The sequence below is a fragment of the Ctenopharyngodon idella genome, chromosome 9 (assembly GCF_019924925.1).
Source record: "Ctenopharyngodon idella isolate HZGC_01 chromosome 9, HZGC01, whole genome shotgun sequence".
NCBI lineage: Eukaryota > Metazoa > Chordata > Actinopteri > Cypriniformes > Xenocyprididae > Ctenopharyngodon > Ctenopharyngodon idella.
In genome coordinates this window covers 37,762,807-37,782,846 of record NC_067228.1, presented here as the reverse complement: position 1 = coordinate 37,782,846, position 20,040 = coordinate 37,762,807, and the positions used below count along the sequence as shown (strand labels likewise).

Genomic DNA, 20,040 nt, shown 5'->3' with positions numbered 1-20,040 from the left:
TGTTCATTCCCAGATGATCAAGTGTGATTTTCTCGGGCGGCGGGGCGCTCTGCCAGGGCCTGCGAGGAGCCCCAGCAGGGCCGAGCCACGACTGATTTAATGAGACAAGCATATATAGCTTTTTAGTGTGACGAAGTCCATTGACATCTAGAATTAGTTGACAAATGACGTAAATAAAGATGTCCAATCTGGCTACAATATAAACGTCCACTGACAGCCAGAATACGTCGAGAATAGACGTCCATACCTGCTATAATCTAAACGTCCATTGACATCCACAATTAGTCGATGAATGACGTAAATAAAGATGTCCAATCTGGCCACAATCTGAACGTCCACTGACAGCCAGAATACGTCGAGAATAGACGTTCATACTGGCTATAATCTAAACGTCCGATGACATCTAGAATTAGTTGATTAATGACACTGAGAAATGATGTCCAATCTGGCCACAATCTAAACGTCCACTGACAGCCAGAATATGTTGAGAACAGACGTTCATACTGGCTATAATCTGGACGTCTGTTGACATCCAGAATTAGTCAATAAATGACATAAAATATGTTAAAGGCCACAATCAAAACATCAACCGACATCCCCCAACAAATCAAGAAAAGTCATTCACGATGGCTATACAACCAGAAATGACAGTAAAACAAAACAAAGAAAATGGCAGTGGTGAAGAAACAGCATGGCTAAAGGCATATGTTTCTGCATCAAATCGATGACATACTCCCGCAGACCCTGCGAACCCCCTCCAAGCCCCGCTGTAGATCGATGTGCGCACCTCCAAAAATGTGTAACTTCGCGTTAAAGTGACGCAGGCCGACCTGCATCGGTGTTAAGCAGCATGAGTAGCGTCACTTTGCAAATAAACTCAGATAACGTTATTCATTTATATGTCATGTCAGTAACATTTTGAAATTAGCACTTCGCCAGCAAGCAGTGGCCAGTTTTTAAAGTTTGCTTGCTAAAATAAACTGGCTGGCAGACACCTTGCAAATCAGACTGTCACAACTCCGTAGGAGCGACGCTGCGTGGAGTTGACGGGTCCATGTATGCATCTTGGCTATTTTTTGTGTCAGTATCAAAAGTGTATTGCATTCAACCTTCTCTACATAATTTAATTATTTTGGTCACCTTGCTCTTTTAAACTTTCACTTTAGGCAGTCAGCTGGGGAAAGCTTGAGGATTTTTATGAGCTCTGAATAGAGGATGCAGGCAGGTTGGCACAAACAGACAGATGACATAATCCTCAAACTCAAGGAGAGGAATAAACCAAACTGTCAATAAATAGATTTTGGCTATGTGAAACTGCAAGGCAGACGGTGACACTCATATTGGACTACATTTATTCTAAAGTTTTATATTTTTTTATTCGTCATTGTCTTTGTTTGAGGGTGATGGGTAACTATTTCCACTCATATATTGGCCTTAAGTGCGCTCTGAAGGCCTGGGGTTCCAAAGGCATAGTACAAAATTCTAGGCCCTGTAGAAAGGCATTCTCTACGGGCCCCTCCCCACATCCACAGCTATTAATTGCATCTGTTGTGTTGTTTATTTTGATTCTCAGCTCCAGTGGGCTACACATGTGGATTATATTTGCTCAAAAATCAGTCAGCGCCTACACTTTTTACGAAGGCTGAGGATCCACGGTGTGGACAAAAACATAATGCTCATCTTTTATAGAGCCAGTATTGAATCTCTCCTCAGATATGGACTCACTACCTGGTTTGGTAATTTATCAATTAAACTTAAATCACAGATTCTGAACCTGATAAAAAGGGCGGGCAAAATAATGGGTGTGCTTCCTCCTTGCTCTCTACTGGACATTTTTGAAGAGACAGCACTTAAACTGGGTCGAAAGATTGCTAATGACTCGACCCACTTTCTCTTTGATCAGTGTGAGGTTATGCCCTCAGGCAGAAGGTACAGGGTTCCAAACTGTAGGCTGAATAGATACAAACATTCTCTGATTCCTTTGTCAATTGCACTTCTGAACCGTAATAAATCAATGTGACTGTTTAGATGAGCAGGCTATAGGGAGAGGGGCAATACTTTTTAGCACATTTTTAGGGGTTTTGTGCAATATATTTGAATCGTAATTAATGTGATTAACTTGACTTGTGTACTGTTGTGGATGTATTTGCTGTTTTGTGATTGGAATGTGAATGTTGATGTGTTGATGTTGTTGATGAATTGATTGACAATGGTGGTCCATGATTGTCCAAGACAAATTTCTTCACCTGAAGACAATAAAGGCTTATCTTAATCTTAATCTTTCTGGGCCCTCCTCACATGAGTGCCCTGGGTACTCAGTCCCCTTTCTACCCCCAGTCCGACACCCCTGCACTGTAAAATAAATTATTTAAATTAAATTAAACATTTGAGTTAATACAATGAAGGAAATTGGTTTAATAAATAGAAACTCAATATATTATTATATCTGAACCACATACATTTAAAAAATGTTGTGATAAATCATAAAAATAGCACAATGTGGCATGTTTCATAACAAATAAAACACAATTACGCAATATGTTTACAAAATCTTTTAATTATATTTGAATAAAGGGTGATGTCGATTCTCAAAAATGTTCATTTAACTCATTTAATGAACTTAAAATTTTAAGGCAACCAGTTACCTTACTTTTTAAATATTTTTTTACAGTCTGGCAATAGATGGGACCAAGCCCAAATATGTGTGAAATCATTTCACATTTCACTGAAGTGTTTAAAATCAATTTCACCCTCCTCCAAATATCAGCCTTTTTGAATTTTTTTTGTGGAAAAGGCGGTTGGGTACTCTTTCCGGTTACAGCAAGTTGATTGTGATATCCCTCCCCTGTGAAAAACAGTTCTACCTTAATGGTGATAATAAAAAATCGGGACTGTGTCAAGTAGACATTGTTTTGAATAAATTTTAAAACTTTTATAACATGGTACTGAGTTTTTTTTTTTATTGATCAAACATGCTCGGAATACAAGTTTCTCCAGTTCTGTGGCGGACGGATATGTGACTGCAGTCCGCACCTGGAACTTAGGCTGTTTCGCACTTTCCTGTGTTGCACTTGCCGTCCCCATCAAGGAGTTTGTAAGTATTGTAATATTGGTAATACTAATAGTGAGTGATTGCTGAGAGGAGCTGCAGTAAGTCGGCTGTCAAGGCTGTTTTATTCAAAAACATCGGATGAAGTGATTATTTTCTCTTTAATGCTGACGGTGCTGAGTAATTAGTCATAACAACAACAACAACAAAAAAAAAGATGATAACTGATGATTTTTTTCTGTGAGTCCAATATTTTAGCGATGATGTTACCTAGCGTGTTTGCTAGCTTGTTTACCATAGCTTGTTGGATACTCAGTCACCCACACCAACAACAACTAACATTGTGATAAGCATATGTGAACTGTAATAAGGCTAATAGATTTACTGTTGTGTGTTGGGTTATGCTCAGTGTGTATTCATCGTATTTTGGTGACTTGGTTGTAAACAACTTCAAAAAAAAAAAAAAAAAAAAAAAGATTTTGAAGAAGAATATTTAGGCCAATTTAGTCAGTTTTTTCATTGAACCAAAGAGAAACAATGAGCATAATGGCAGTCTCCATGCTACACTAATAATAGTAGGTTTTCTTCTGTGTAATATAACATATCCTTTATAAGTAAAATTTTGGCTGTATTATTTGCGTCCCCTTCAAAAATTGCTCCTAAGAAATTTTATGTTTATTGTCCCCCCCTACTGTCAGATGAAATTTATGTCCCTGGTTAGCTGTCTGAACACCAGAGACAAACGGTTTTATCACCCGTTAAAGACAAAAAAGTCATCGAATTTTAGCTTAAAGTGTCAGACTCACATTAGCTGCTTGTATAGCATCCACGCTAACATGGTTCAAAGACCAAGATACTTTGTTCAAAGACCAAAATCAGGCTATGTATAAAATTAAATGAAATAACTGAAATGTGACCCATGCTAATTAATTCCTCCCCTCCTTTCTCTCTTCTCTCTTTTATCTTTTATCAGAATCCCTCATTCATCAAAGCAGCTACCAAGAGAAGTGAGTATTCGTCCTCTGCCTCCTTTGTCTCAATGTTATTTCAACACAAAGTCTCCAAAGTACTTACATACATATGCAACTGATCTCAGCTGGTATTCTGTCTATAATGGAGTGGAATGGAAATTTATAAGTGACCCCAGACTTTTGACTGGGACCTTGAATTTCACCTTGGGGATCAATAAAGTATCTATCATGTGATTGCAATAGACATACAATATATTAAAAAATATATATATATGAATTGATTTTTTGAATTCTATGAATCGATTTTGAATCTGTAGAGCTTAAATTGTGATTTGAGTATGAATCAATTCTTTTTCGCACACCCCGTGTGTGTGTGTGTGTGTGTGTGTGTGTGTGTATATATATATATGTTTGTATACGTATGTATATGGTAGACACACGTACGTGTATACATAGCTGCTTTAACAAAACAACACAAAACCAAAGATATCTGCCCTTTATCGGCAGATAGTGCTAATTGATGATCAACAATCGGTATCTGCATATAAAAACAGGACAAGGCACATCTCTAGTGTGTGTATGTGCACGCAAAATATTTAATATTACTGGATTTTGTTTTGAGACTTTCAACTTTTTTTTATGGTTACAGATGGCTTATTTAAGAATGTGGAGAAAACGTAAAGCAGATATCAATGAACTTCTCCAGTCTGAAAACGACAATGCGGTGACAATCGACAACGCAGTCATGACAAATGACAGAGAGGAAACAACCAATGATGATGGTGGAAGCAATACTGATGACCACAGCACCATTGTGACCACTGATGGTTCAGACTTTGACACCGACATCGGAATGTTTGACTCAGATGTGGAGATTTTGAATCCCGAACCAGAGGCCCAAGTTAGAAACCTAGGCAATGACTTGCGAGAGTGGAGTACAAGACACCAAATTACTAATAGGTCCCTAAATGAATTATTGCAAATGCTAAGGGATCATGGACATGTAGTCCCCAAAGATTCACGCACATTACTAGCCACTCCTCAAGTCATTGACAGCCATTCAAAATGCAATGGACAGTATGTATACAATGGCTTGGAGGGGGGCATTTCCAGTATACTGTGTCAAAATGATGCTTTCAGGTGACAACACAGTACGGTCAGTTTGGATGTCAACATTTATGGACTACCAATCTTTAAAAGTAGCAAAATCCAGTTCTGGCCAATACTGGTGAAATTTAACAATTTCAGTCCATTTATTGTGGCATTATACTGTGGGGAAAGCAAGCCTGAGCCCCTTGATGAGTATCTCCATGACTTTTTGGAGGAGTTCAATAATCTCCAACAGAATGGTCTGGTGATTCGTGACAAAAAGTATGCAGTAAATATTCATACCTTTGTTTGTGATGCACCGGCAAGAGCATATTTAAAATGCATTAAAGGTCATACTGCATATGACAGTTGTGAGAGGTGCCAAGTGAAAGGCCAGTATGTTGAAAGAAGAGTCGTCTTCAATCAGCAGACATCCACTTTGCGCACAGATGAAGCATTTAGTCAGATAGAGTATTCCCGCCATCAAAATGGGTCTAGCCCTTTAATAGCTGCTGGGATTCTCTGTGTCAGTGCCTTTGTGTTAGACTATATGCATACGATTTGCTTGGGTGTTGTTAGGTGGCTGCTGGTGTATCTGACTAGAGGCCCAAAACTGTGTAGGCTTTCTGTGAGACAGAAAATTGAAATCTCACAAAAACTGAACATGCTACGAGGCCATATGCCCAGCGAGTTTGCGCGACAGCCCCGTGGCCTTAAGGATTCAAAGGATCTGACCTGTCTGAGGCGACTGCTGAGGGGGAGGATAAAGAAGAGAGGAAAGGAGGTACAGAAATGTTTCTTGTGGCATTAATTGAATGTGTATTGGAACGTTGCCTGTGCTCAGTACAAAATCAAGTAAACTGTATATTAATTTTTTTAATACCCCCTTATTTACTGATCAGATGCCAGTCCCGAAATTCCAGTCTTTCCCACCCCACCAATCAAAATGTCAAAGAATGGTGAGTTGTTGCTAAGTTGACCATGTACATTTTAACCAGATTTAAATTTTAAGTTAAGTATTTGTAATTTTATTAAACTTTGTCTGTCTTTGTTGTCATTGGGTTGCGTCAGATCAAATAGTGGCGAGTAGAGCTGTCAATCTTCCAATTTAATACCATTCAAATTTCATTTTTCTTTTAATATTCGAATATTTAATGCTCAAATGCAGCCTGTACTTTACTATTGTGCATTGTCAACCTTGTACTGAAACATTATCTAACAAGTGTATTGAAGCGCCTCTCTTGTAAAGGCTAACGGTGCTCGGTTAGCACAATTACAGCATGTTCGAAAGCACAGCCAAAACGATTTCATAAACTAACAATAGCGTTAGCCACAATGCCAATGGCTGCTGTGGAAAAAATTCAACGATCACTAAATAAGAGACAAACCTTTTCCAGTTGTCTTTATAAAGATTTATTTTCTTGCAAGAAAAGAGTCAACAGTCAAACAGTGAGTGGCTGCAGACTGTGGCCGCCAACCATAACAATCCTTTGGTTTTTATACCTACCTCTTACTCAAGACTAACGCCACTCTTCTCCTGTAATCACTACTGTGATCACACGATATTAGTAAAATATCTAATTGAAATTACTTTGACTGACATTGCAGTTGGGATATGATAAAAAAAAGATTGAAGTGGTTTTTTTTTTTTGCAAGAATCTGTACCAAACAAAAGATTTTTTCTTTAGTCTCGAATTTGTAGGCCGGGATGTCTCTGCAGCACCACAATACTTTATTTTAGAATGGTATGACATTTTGCCTTTAACAAAAATTGCGCCCCCACTGCGATTTGGATATTGCACTAGTTCATATTGCGATTTGGATAAAATTGTGATTAATTGCGCAGCCCTACCTACTACTGATCATGACTGACTGACATTTCTGATTTGGTTTGTTTAGGTTCACCCAGGTCTGTGGGCCAGGAAAAGTTAACTAGTTGTGAGTATATTCTTTCATTGCTGAATATTGCAGGCAGGTCACTAGGACTATTGTTCATGACTGACTGATGTTTGTGACTGATGTTTCTGCTCTCCATGGCTTAGGTACATCCAGGACTGTGGACCGCGACAGTTCAACTAGTGGTGAGTTTAACTTTTCATTTTTAGAATATCAAATCAGCATGCAGATCAGTAGCACTATTGATCATGAAAAACTGATGTTTCAGTATTGGGTTGCACAGGTTCGTCAAGGTCCAGGTCCAGGTCCAGGTCCGTGGGCCGGGACAGTCCAAGTAGTTGTAAGTATAGCCAGTTGCAGTTGGCTTGTCTTATTGCATATCAAATCAGCATAGGTCATTAGCACTATTGATGATGGCTAAATCTGGGCTGCACAGGTTCCTCCAGGTCTGTGAGCCGGGACAGTTCAAGTAGTCGTGAGTATTGCCAGTTACATTTGGCTTCTCTTATTGAATGTCAAATTAGCATGAAAAATACTATTGCTACTGGACTGACTAATGCTGGTGGTTTGGGTTTATCAGGTGTACCCAGGTCTCAGGCTGTGGAGAGCAGGTCCATAGATGGTGAATGCCATTGGTTGTATCACTCAATGAGGCACATTGTACATATGTTCTAAATATATTGATCGCTTCACACACTTTTTTTTTTCTTTCCTGCTTAGGTCTTTCACATGCAAGGTCCATTTCCAATAGGGATGTGCCAACCACATTCCCGCTGTCAGAAGCAAGTAAGTTCAATAATATTTTCATGTGACACCCAGACTAATAACTTGTGTATTATAACATTGCATTCCCTTTGTAACTGTTTGGTAAATCAGACTTCAGGTTTTCATCTTGTTGCTTTGGCATTTATGACATTTAGTTTAGAACCATCTCTTAATAAAATATTTTTTTTAATGAAAAACAGTTAAGGTTTCCCTGTTGAATAAAGTGTTAACTAACTAATTGAATAGTTATTAATTTTTCTGGGATTGCTAGAGAGCAAGTCAAGTCATCTTTATTTATATAGCGCCTTTTACAATGCAGATTGTTACAAAGCAGCTTCACAGTGTTAAACAGGAAAATAATGCAACAGAATTTGATTAGGCTGTACAGCTGCTCTGGAGAAAACAGTGATGCCATCAGTTCAATTATCATACAGTGACAATGCGGACAGATCAGTAATATAAAACCTCAAATCACAGTCTGTGTTCTACCCACTTAATTGATAGAAATGTGAGTGTAATACAGTCTATAGAAACTGTGTCTATTCCCCGAATAGTGAGGTTCAACTATAAAAATAAAGGATCTAGAAAAAATCTGATCGTGATCAAACCAGAAATTCGCAAAATTACCGAACAAAAACAATTTCTAAAGCTAGGACTACTAAACATTAGATCGCTGACACCTAAGGCGGTTATTATAAATGAAATGATCACAGATAATAGTCTTGATGTAATTTGCCTTACTGAAACATGGCTTAAACCAAATGATTATTTCGGTCTTAATGAGTCTTGTCCACCTGGCTACTGTTATAAAAATAAATGCCGTCCGGTTGGCCGTGGCGGTGGTGTTGCAACAATCTATAGAGAGATTCTTAACGTTACCCAGAAAACAAACTACAGGTTTAATTCATTTGAAATTCACGTGCTAGACGTTACACTCTCCGATATAAATAAAAAGTCGCTACTATCTCTTGCTTTGGCTACTGTTTATAGACCTCCAGGGCCTTATGCTGATTTCCTAAAAGAGTTTGCAGACTTTCTCTCAGACCGATTGGTCAACGTTGATAAAGCGCTGATTGTTGGAGATTTTAACATTCATGTAGATAATACAAATGATGCGTTAGGGGCTGCGTTTACAGATTTACTAAACTCGTTTGGGGTCAAACAAAACGTCACTGGACCCACTCACCGTCTTAATCATACACTAGATTTAATTATATCACATGGAATCAATCCTACGGATATAGAAATTCTACCGCAAAGTGATGATATCACTGATCATTACCTTGTAACATGCGTACTGCATACTGCGGATATTTGTCAAATTGCGCCACGATATCGACTAGGTAGAACAATTCTTCCGACAACTAAAGATAAATTCACAAATAAACTTAAGTGTGTTAAAGAAGTAAAACATTGGATGACTAGTAATTTTCTTCTATTAAATTCAGATAAGACTGAAGTATTACTTATTGGGCCAAAAACCTGTACACAGAATCTCTCAGACTACAATTTGCATTTAGAAGGATGTACTGTTACTCCATCCTCGACAGTTAAAGACCTGGGTGTTATATTAGACAGCAACTTGTCCTTTGAAAATCATATTTCATATGTTACAAAAACAGCCTTCTTCCACCTCAGAAACATTGCTAAGATACGGAATATGTTATCTGTTTCAGATGCAGAAAAGTTAGTTCATGCTTTCATGACGTCTAGACTAGATTACTGTAATGCATTACTAGCTGGTTGTCCTGCTTCCTCAATAAACAAGCTACAATTGGTACAAAATGCAGCTGCTAGAGTTCTTACCAGGTCTAGAAAATATGATCATATAACACCAATTTTATCATCTCTTCACTGGTTACCTATTAAGTTCCGTATCGATTATAAAGTACTGCTAATGACCTATAAGGCTCTAAGTGGTTTAGCTCCTGTGTACTTAACCGACCTTTTATCGCCCTACAATCCTTCACGCTCTTTAAGATCACAAAACTCTGGACTTCTGGTTGTACCTAGGATAGCTAAGTCCTCTAAAGGAGGGAGAGCGTTTTCACATTTGGCTCCTAAACTCTGGAATAGCCTTCCTGATAATGTTCGGGGCTCAGACTCGCTCACCCAGTTTAAATCTAGATTAAAGACACATCTCTTCAGCCAAGCATTCACATAATCCATCTCATATCAGATCAATTGCACATGACTATCTTTGCTTAATGTTATGAACAGCAGCTATGCTAATTATTCTCCATTTGCTTTTCTGTTTTACCTCGGGACGCCCGTCCCGAGGTGACTAGAGAGTACATCAGTTTCAGTTTGGATCCAGCCTCTTAAGAAGACCTCAGATGACTAAAACTTTGGAAGAGACGGCGCCAACTCCTGCGATGACTTCAGAAGATGCAACATCTGGATCAACACGCACATTCACATTCTATAAATCCTAATTATTGTTAATATGTAATTCATTTTTCCAGGAGCTCTTTGCTTCTACCTCCAATTACATTGCTAACAGTGATTGTATGTTAATCGCCTAAATTATTACATTATTAGCTAACTGCAGTCTCCAAATTGTAATGTTGACATGCATTCTCTGTAAAGCTGCTTTGAAACGATATGTATCGTGAAAAGCGCTATACAAATAAATGTGAATTGAATTGAATAATATAGTTGAAAATTAAGTGCCCCCGACTGAGCAAGCCAAGCACTCTTTTACTGAAAGGCTGAAATGCTTGCTTTTATCAGAGAACCATGATTATAGTGAGTAATTAATTTTTTCTTAATTTCTCATTATTGCCAGAGTTCCAGAAAATCGTACTTACAAAGCTGGTGACTCTCACTGATGAAGTCAGAAAACTGCAGAGGAGCGGACCTCAATCTGGAATTGAAATAAAGAAGATGGACACCTTGGAAGAGTTCCAGAGGGAGGAGGCTTCTCTTCTGAAACCACACAAATTTGAAACCTTGGTAAGATGTTTTCAACCTCTAATGCCAAATGGGGTTATGTGGAACGCTGAGTGTTTGAACCGGAAAACAGGTCTAATCATTTCCGCTTTTCACTTCAGTACACATCTGCAGCGGTAGGTGATCTCTTAGGTAACTGATAAGTTTCGCTTATTATAATAAAATTCTTATTTCTGATCAAACTTTAGTCTATTTACTTTAATTAAAATGTTGGATTGTTAAAATATCAGGAACGTCCGAGCAGCAGTTTTTGTTGTGTGCCGAGCTGCGAGTATTTTTAAAACACTAAGAAGGCTGGAAACAACATGAAACTTTGCTCCAATTATCACCAGGGGCTCTACACATGAACTCCAGCATTGAGAACACTGTTTGTGTACACAGTTTACTAAAAGGTTTTAAACAACTCCCTTTAGCAATTAGAATAATCTTGTATTTTATTAATACTGTATTAATAGTGATAAACTAATATAACTGATTTTCCAACATTTTCTTTTTCATTTTGGTTTGTCTTAAGGGATAAGGTGATCTTTTGGGCAAATCTGCATTTTTATATTTTACCTACTGATACAATTTGTTGGAAAATATGTGATATTAAACAAAGCTTTCAATTTTCTCAAGACTAGACCAGATGCATATAATTGTTAAAACTGACAGTTTTTCAGGGCAGCAAACAACTGGACCCCACTGGTTGAACTTTGTTTTTTTCTATCCATACAATGTTATCACCTTTTTACCGTTAATGTTTTTTTTTTTTTTTAATTATAGGTTTGTCAGCTGGCAAGAGTGGGGGGAGAGATGTTAAGGACTGTACGCACAAAGTGATGGACAGGTATTTATTTACACATTTACTTAACAGACATAGGTCTTTAGACATTTGACCAGAACAATTGATCATGTTAGTTCAGCTCTGCTTTGGTTTTCTTGTGTCCCCAGTTTGTTTTCATTTGGTGGTTGACAGAGTTTAGTTGATGGTTTAAGTAAGGAGCAGGACTACGCTTGGCGATATGGATAAAAAAAATCATATCGGTGTTTTTTGGCTCAATGGTGATAAAATATAAAACTGTATATCGTTTTTTTTTTTAATGAAAATGGATAAATATGTAGTTGTAAGTCAAAGCCACGTGTGAGATATCATACGCACTATGAAATCCCGATATGGATTTTTTTGAGCCGATGCCGATTTAAAGGGACTCAGAAATGCCGATTACCGATTAATCGGCCGATGTTTACTTTTTTATTTATAAAGAAGTGTGTAAATGTTGTTCATATGCAGGATGCACAATTAATGCATAAAAGGGCTGTACTCTGTTTTTAAACCATAATAATAGCCATTTATTTTGTACAGGTTGACAACAAGGCGCTGGCCTTTAGGTTTACATTCCCCTCGCTATTTTCTTGATATCAAGTCAACCCCAAAACACTTTAAACTTTAAAACAAAACTTACTTATTTCAAAATACAAGTAAATACTACATAAGCAATAGATCAAAACACCATTCTTGTACGTTGGTAATTGTGAAAAAGCTAGTCGCCTCGTGTGGTGTAGAGATTAATGACAATAAAGTTGTTAGCAAAGTGTGCTAAATTATCGAAGAGTCCTAACTTTAGTTCTTACAGACATCTAGAAATCTACTAGGCACAATTACACGCATTTATAGGATTGAAGAAGGAAACGTAATGTTTAACAGTTTATTTCTCATTCACTGTATAACTTGCCATCAACCAAACCTAAATCATCTGCGTAGCAAGTTAGCAACAGAGCATCACCGTGTTCTCACTGGCGCAGATAGTCAGATCAGTCGTTTTCAGGCGATTTGATGAAGGTAAAAATAGTATGGCTGTGCATAATGCAGGTTTTTTTTTTTGTCATTTAGTTTTACTTGATTTGTGATTTAATAACCATTTCATTTAATTGATTTGAGTACTTGATTTTCAACTATGTATACCATCTCTGCTGCAAGCTAAACCACAACAGTGGCGTTTGTATTTATTTATTTTACATGTGGATTTTTTTGCTTTGATTGTAGCTGCTGTCATGAAATGGGACGCCGCTGCAACAGAGACCCAAATAAAGTCTGCTGCAGCCGATCACCTGAAACATGCCCCTGGGAGACTCGGGGGTGGTGGCTATTAATCTTGACTTTAGGAGCCACATTTTGTTAATTATGTTATACTGTTTTAACAACATTTTATGGATTCTTTAACTGTGTTAATTTTATAAGTTTACTGTTCTGGCTGTGAAGTTTTGGTCCAGCAGAACAAAATGGTAATAAAAATGTAGTTTGAGAATTTTAATAGTTGATTTCTTGGAGTGGTCAGTTTACAGGAAAATGGTAAGCAGTTTATTGCCATTATATTGATAAGATACACAGTTATTCAATTAAATATTCAATATTATCAGTATTCTTTAAAATCTTATTTAGGTCTATGGTCTGAAGTTTCATGACAGACAACCATTAACAATGATTAACTGGGTTTTTCTCAGTGAGAACTGCCACTGTTTTGAAGTAAACATTTTTTACAGTTGGATCCATGCAAATATGCACAGTTGGGAGTTCAAAAAAAACTTTCATTCTGGCTCCTGTGAGGACGTCTTCTGGAGGTTTAACAATTATGTCTTTTAGACGTGTTCTAGACGACTTTTTGCTTGCTTGGATATGTTTGCATTTTTTTGAAAATAAAGATTATGCGTGGTTAGTAAGTTTTGGGGAAAGAAATGTCCTTGCAATAAAGCCACAAAACACATACTAAATAGTTGTTCACAAGACTTTTGAGTTATCAAGCTTGTAGGCTAGAATTTACTACACAATTATGTAAAAATTATTTTGAACACTTCAACACAAACATCAATATAATGATTTAAATTTTGTAAGTCAGTTTTTGTGTCACCACTGCTGTATGCCTGGGAGTGTTGCTGATGGCCATGAATATTAATGTGATTCACACCCAGTGGCTAATGCCCTATCAAAGAGGAATGCTGTGAGGCAGACTACTGTGTATGTTGCATTTTACTTCTGAATATGTTGAAAGTTGTTAAATTTAAAGTACTTTATATATTGTTGGGTAGTTTCATAACAATTCATGATATTGTGAAAGACCATGTTTTTATAGTGATGCTTTTCCTGATGCTTTCCTTCACATTTCTACGTAGTTCCTTACATTCCACCACTGGTTATTTTGAAAATGAAACTATCATAAATTTATTATCGCAATATTAACAACATTTTGCTAGCTAACCCATAGAGGACGTTTGTAGCCTACTGGAGTTTATTTATTGTTTTTTTATGCTTCAACCTCCTGCAAACAAAACAGGGTTGAAAACCTGACTAATTATGTTCACAGTGGTCAAGAGAATAAACTAAAATAATCGCATGTTGGTAAGGTAGGCTATAAGTCAAAGAACCGTTTCATGTGTAATTTGTTTGTTCATATGTATCATTATTGAAGTAGCCTAACCATACTTGAAACCATACTTAATAGCTAGCCTAAATTTAAAAGTGTAATCTGCCAATTAAGGGCTCGTTCACACAGAACGCGTTTTTGCTTTGTAAAACGCGAGACGCGGGCAGTGGAATGGGGAAAAACGCAAGGTCTCGAGACGTGTTTTTTAAAAGTTGAACTGATTTTAAGGAGCGCCGTGTATTTAGAATGCCATGTCGTGCGTTAAACGCCGCACAAAACGCAAGCGCTACAGTTCCGTTCACATATTGCGTCTAAAAACGCGTAGAAAGCGCGGCCGCACCGCTTCTCCTCCTTTCCAAAGCGCCTGCGCTCTCGTGGCGTCTGTCATTGCTATGCAACCATGAACTGCGCTCTGACAAGGAAGTTTCAGCAAAGGATAAATTGATTTCTAGCCCTTGCATTAGCTTTACTACTAGATATATTTATGGAGATGAGATATAAAAACCACCCTGTACAGCTATAGCTGTTATAGCATATATGATCAGCTGTTCGTCTGAGCTTTCAATGTTTTGTTATGGAAAGGCCGAAGCTGTTCGTTGGTTCTTGTCATGCGTTTGCGGCATTCTGAAAAGTTGAGAATTTCTCATCTCGATGCGCCTGGAAAACGCACTGCATGCGCGTCGCTTCCATTATGAGCGCGCCTGCCGCACGGCTACATTTGAAATTACGAGCAAAAGACCGCTTTTAGAAAAACAATGGAAAAGTAGCGCATTGGAATGGAAAAACGCGTTCTGTGTAAACGGCCCCTATGGATGTAGCAAACCATTTCAACTTACCATGGTCTTGGCTAAGCCTGAGATAAATCACCCGCCGGCGCCGGGGATGAAACGTCCCCACCATCTCCTCCAGTAACGTATAAATAATAAAAATAAAAATGAGCAATTCTGGCTCCATTATTGTAACTTCATTATTGTCCTTGCGCACCGTTGCTAGGCGACATGAGCGGTTATCGGGAACACCTGGTGCCGCAATTAAAAATCATACGAATTAAAAATAATTTGCAGCCTACCCAAATACCTAGCGAAACACGTGTTAAAAGCCAGGGGTCTTTCTTAAAACACGTGAACTGAAAGTAAAAATGTTAACCATGCGCGGATTCATTTGTTAGGTGGTCTGAGGCAAAACTTCTTCTAATATTTCGGTTGTTTTTAGGGAGCGAGGAGCAGACCGCTGAGCCAGAGTATTGTTCACCGGGGCCAAAAGCTCGGCCAGCGCGGCTTGGAGGTAAGGCGACGATCCATCTGTAATATTTCCAGTAGGCTCTCTTGTGTATTATAACAATTAGCCGTCACAAAGAGCCCACAAACAATAAAACAACCTGTGTATAAGGCAACAGTCTTTCACTGTTGCTGTTTTTTTAGTGCTGTCATGCAAGATATGTTTGCACATGTTTTAACCAAACTTGAGCACTTCAGTATTTTGTATGCATGTCCTGCTATGTTAAGAATGCATCCGTGTCTTAATATCTTTTTTAAGTGTTTCTGTTTTCTCTTGTTTCAGGACAATTCTGGAGAAAATGGGCCTGTTAGGCAAAGTTACTCCATTGCAGGCAAAGAGGAAATTGGAGAACTTAAAAAAAAACAAAAAAAAAAAAACAAAGTAAGCAAGTTAATATACACACATTTGCTGAAATTTCATTGTGGTGTTTTTGTTAATGGGTTTGATTTATTTTTCTGACTTAGGATTGCAAGTGTCCTGGGACAGGTGAGGGTGTGTCTGGGAAACCCACTGCTGATCTTTGTCCTCATGGATGAGCTGTTAGGACAGAGGCCTTCCAACAACCCCCTTGTCCTAATTGCCTCCATCCTTGAGGAAACGCCAGGGCCAAATTCAGCAGTGGGCAACCAAGATGTGGAGCTAGCCCCAGCACCAGCCCCCGTACCAGCATCAGCACCAGCCCCAGGCAAAAAAACCCAAAAGAGGCCGAGGATGAGTTGGTGGCGCTGCTCCGTGAGGACATCCAGTTCCAGAGGGAGAGAGAGGAAAGAAGAGCAGATGAAAGCAAGGAGAGAATGGAGAGACCGTTTTCTCTTGAGAGAATGGTTAAGAAAAGTATTTATTAACCATTCTCTCAAGAATAGAAAAGTGGTAAAAAAGGGTAGCCTACATCAAAATCTTATTTATTTATTTATTTATTTATTTATTTATTTTTTTAAATGTTACTTTCTCAATGAAACAACTTTAATTTCTTGTTTGTTTTTGTGAAGCAAGTTAAAAATAAGTTGTGTTGGATATCTTTGGAATGTAATTTATTTGTAAAAGATCCTGAGTTATTTCCGTACATTTTGTATTTATGCAGGTTTACGTGTAAATAAAATAGAATTGTTCTGTACTTTTTTTTTTTTTTTTTTTTTTTTTTTTTTTTTTTTTAAAACAACAGCCCTTGGGTTTCCCATCAGAAAAACAACATAACATTTGTTGTTAACGATACACAATTAATGATGCATAGAACAGAACATATTTGTGTACACTTTCATTCGGCTGAGCAGGGAGAGCCTGGTGGAGCTGCTGGACCTGGATGGGCTTCAGAGACCCTGGTAAAGCCTCTCTGCCAGCGGGACATCATCTGGGACGAGTGCATATTTCCACTGTCCACTGCCTATCTACCAACAGGTTTGCAGGCCTGACTCAATCGACGACTGCCATGTAACAGATATTTTCAGAAAGAGGGAAGAATAAAAGAAATTAACTCTCAAACTCAAATCAAACCATAAAATATTTCAACATGCAAAACAGATATTTGGTCCATTCAAATTTTGTGTTGGTCATCGTAGCTTTTAAATTGTCTTGCTGTTACAAATAGTCATGCTCAGCAGGTATATTTTAAGATATGTCAGTGCAAGTTTCTTTTAGTTAAAACAACTTAAACATGAATTTTAGTCTGGGACTAAACATTTTTAATGTTTCTTTTATATAGTGTTCATATTTTTTCACCAATATGTAATATCTAAATCAAACTGTAATATCCATGATGTCCAAAACGTCAGTTTTTCATAAATACAATATTTGAGTGGAGATGAATAAAATCCTAAAGTACTGTACTTTCAATTTAGACTTAAATACAGAGTAAATGTATAAATATGAATGTATATATTTTCACAGTTAACGTTTCATTTAACATAAAAAACAAACAAGGTTAACTAGTTGCTAACGATATAAAACTAACATTACATAGTTTAACCATACATATTTTGGTCCAGTGTCCCGTCGTCGCAAAAAAATCAAAAAATTTTGTTGGATAAATACCTTTGCTTAGTTTAGTTTTTTTTATTATTCCCTCATATTTTAAAACATTTAAATAATATAATAAAAATATTTTACCCATGTTTTGATGGTTTAAGCAAAAGGGTCATTAAAAAAAACAAACAAACAAAAAAAAACTGCACATCAATTTTGGCCACTATGTTTGGTGTGCTGAGTTTATCAATAGTACTATTTAAAGGTGCCCTAGAACCTAATTTCACAAGATATAATATATAAGTATCTGGTGTCCCCAGAATGTGTCTGTGAAGTTTCAGATCAAAGTACCCCATAGATTTTTTATTATACCATGTTTTAACTGCCTATTTTGGGGTGGGATTAAAATGATCTGATTTAGCAGTGTACACCTTTAAATGCTCGTGCTCCGCCCCCAAGATCAGACTCCATTAAACACTGCATAAACAATAGAATTCAAGTTCACACAGCAAATGTAACTTTCAGAAAGGATCTTTACAAACTGTTCGTGATGCAGCATATCAGATCACGTAAGTATGGCATGTATTTTGTGGATGTTTACATTTGAATCTGAATGAGTTTGATAGTGCTGCGTGGCTAACGGGGCTAAAGCTAACATTACACACTGTTGGAGAGATTTATAAAGAATGAAGATGTGTTTATGAATTATACAGACTAAAAGCGTTTTCGGGTTAAAAATGAAAATAATGACATGGCTCTTGTCTCCGTGAATACAGTAATAAACAATGGTAACTTTAACCACATTTAACAGTACATTAGCAACATGCTAACGAAACATTTAGAAAGACCGTTTACAAATATCACTAAATATATCATGATATCATGGATCATGAACAGTTATTATCGATCCATCTGCCATTTTCACTATTGTCCTTGTTTGCTTCACAATACCTGCAGAACATCTGATGATTCGGCTGTGCAGCTCCAGATGTTAATACTGGCTTGTGTAATGCCTTGAACATGGGCTGGCATATGCAAATATTGGGGGCGTACATATTAATGATCCCGACTGTTGCGTCACAATCGGTGTTATGTTGAGATTCGCCTGTTCTTCAGTGGTGTTTTGCACGAACGAGATTTACATAAGAAGGAAGAAACAATGGAGTTTGAGACTCACTGTATGCCACTTCCATGGACATTTATTTAAAGTTATTACTTTAAAGTTATTTCTTATTAGGGCAGTTGCAAAATTTCAAGATTGAAAAGAAATTTCAATCAAGTTTATATAGTTTTATCAACTCCATGTCATCATATATCTCCAATACATCATATCTTCATTGGAGAGCGTGTGTCTCCTCTTCTCTGCTGCCATCTTGTTACTCTTAACTAGGTTAAAGTGTCATGAAACCCCAGAACACATTTCTTTGAGCTGTGAACAGATATAGGCTGCACATCATTAAAAACACTAAAGGTACTCTTTAATTTTATTTATAATTTGAAATTAGTTATTTTTGCATTTTTCAGAGCAATTTCTGTCTTCCGGTTTGAAAAGCTAAGTCGGAGCAACGTCACAAAATCTGACGTCATCATGTACTACCGGCAAGATCCTGAGTGCTGATTGGCTCCAGTATGGGCTGGTCGAACATGCTGACGTCAACAGTTTCGAGGCGGTTCTCTGCATTTATTCATGAGAAAAAGAACATTCAATCCAATCGCTGCGCTGTAGTATGCATACGATTATAATCGCGGTATTATTCGAAGTACCACTTCTCTTGCCCCTGTCTCTTGTCATTCAGAGACATAATGTTGGTGCTCGTGCACCTCAGTGCTACAACACAAAAATGCATTTCCCTACGACGCGATCAGAGCAGAAGTTTGGGTGCATGTGGATTGTTTTGCTGTGATCTACCGGCACAAATGGAAAATATGTTCGCATGAGATCGCATTACAGCGGAGAATTCAAACGTCACAAAAGTGCTGTTCATTCTGCGTTCAGACTCGCGAGCCGTGTGTATGTTTCCCTCAGCACAGCAGCACTTGAGTGTTGTTTGTATTTTGCCCACGATGCGGTCAGAACTGAAGTTTGAATACGAACACATGAAAAATACGATTGTTATGATATGCACGCATATGATCGGTTTCAGCGCGGAGCTCCGCGATGAGTTTAACAACACTAGCCACGTGGATTATAGAGAATAAAGTATCCGTGTTTAAAGTTTTTATCGACATATTTCACACATTCTCCTGCACCAAACATGAACCAGCACGGTGTATGCACACATATTTCATCAAGTCTTCTTCAAATGAATTATATGTGTAAACTGGACACTGATTCGTGTATCTGAACGCGATGACACGATTATTCTGATGAACAAAAGACTTAGAGAATGGACAAAATTTAAACTATGTCTATATTCTTTCTGTGTTAAACTACGTGTTGTTTATCATGAGACTGCAGTGCTCGTAAACGTAATGAAAGTATTATTAGCCCTTTTAAATATTCTTTCGCATTTCTCCCTTGTGCTTGGGAGTTTGTTGTCATTTTTCTCCGTGCTCATATATTAATATTCATCATTCTGTATAATGAGTGTGTTGTAGGTCTGTGTTTCATTGGTTGTTCTCTCCCCTATTCCCCCCCTCTACACTCCCACTTTTCCAGAGCTTTACACGCCCATTTTTA

General features: G+C 37.6%; 3 long non-coding RNA genes across 3 annotated transcripts; 2 read left to right on the top strand and 1 right to left on the bottom strand.

The window, feature by feature from the left end:
• Positions 1-1,990: 1,990 nt before the first annotated feature.
• LOC127518768 (uncharacterized) lies at positions 1,991-12,143 on the top strand. The gene is made up of 11 exons (XR_007931642.1): positions 1,991-4,056; positions 4,670-5,893; positions 6,012-6,068; positions 7,009-7,047; positions 7,152-7,190; positions 7,289-7,345; positions 7,442-7,480; positions 7,586-7,627; positions 7,726-7,791; positions 10,559-10,725; positions 11,488-12,143. It is a non-coding gene; the product is annotated as an uncharacterized LOC127518768 (long non-coding RNA).
• A 2,009-nt stretch (positions 12,144-14,152) lies between these two features.
• Positions 14,153-16,542, top strand: LOC127518769 (uncharacterized). The gene is made up of 2 exons (XR_007931643.1): positions 14,153-15,407; positions 15,866-16,542. It is a non-coding gene; the product is annotated as an uncharacterized LOC127518769 (long non-coding RNA).
• Positions 16,498-18,541, bottom strand: LOC127518770 (uncharacterized). The gene is made up of 2 exons (XR_007931644.1): positions 18,312-18,541; positions 16,498-16,822 (listed from the first exon to the last, which is right to left on the bottom strand). It is a non-coding gene; the product is annotated as an uncharacterized LOC127518770 (long non-coding RNA).
• Positions 18,542-20,040: the final 1,499 nt, after the last annotated feature.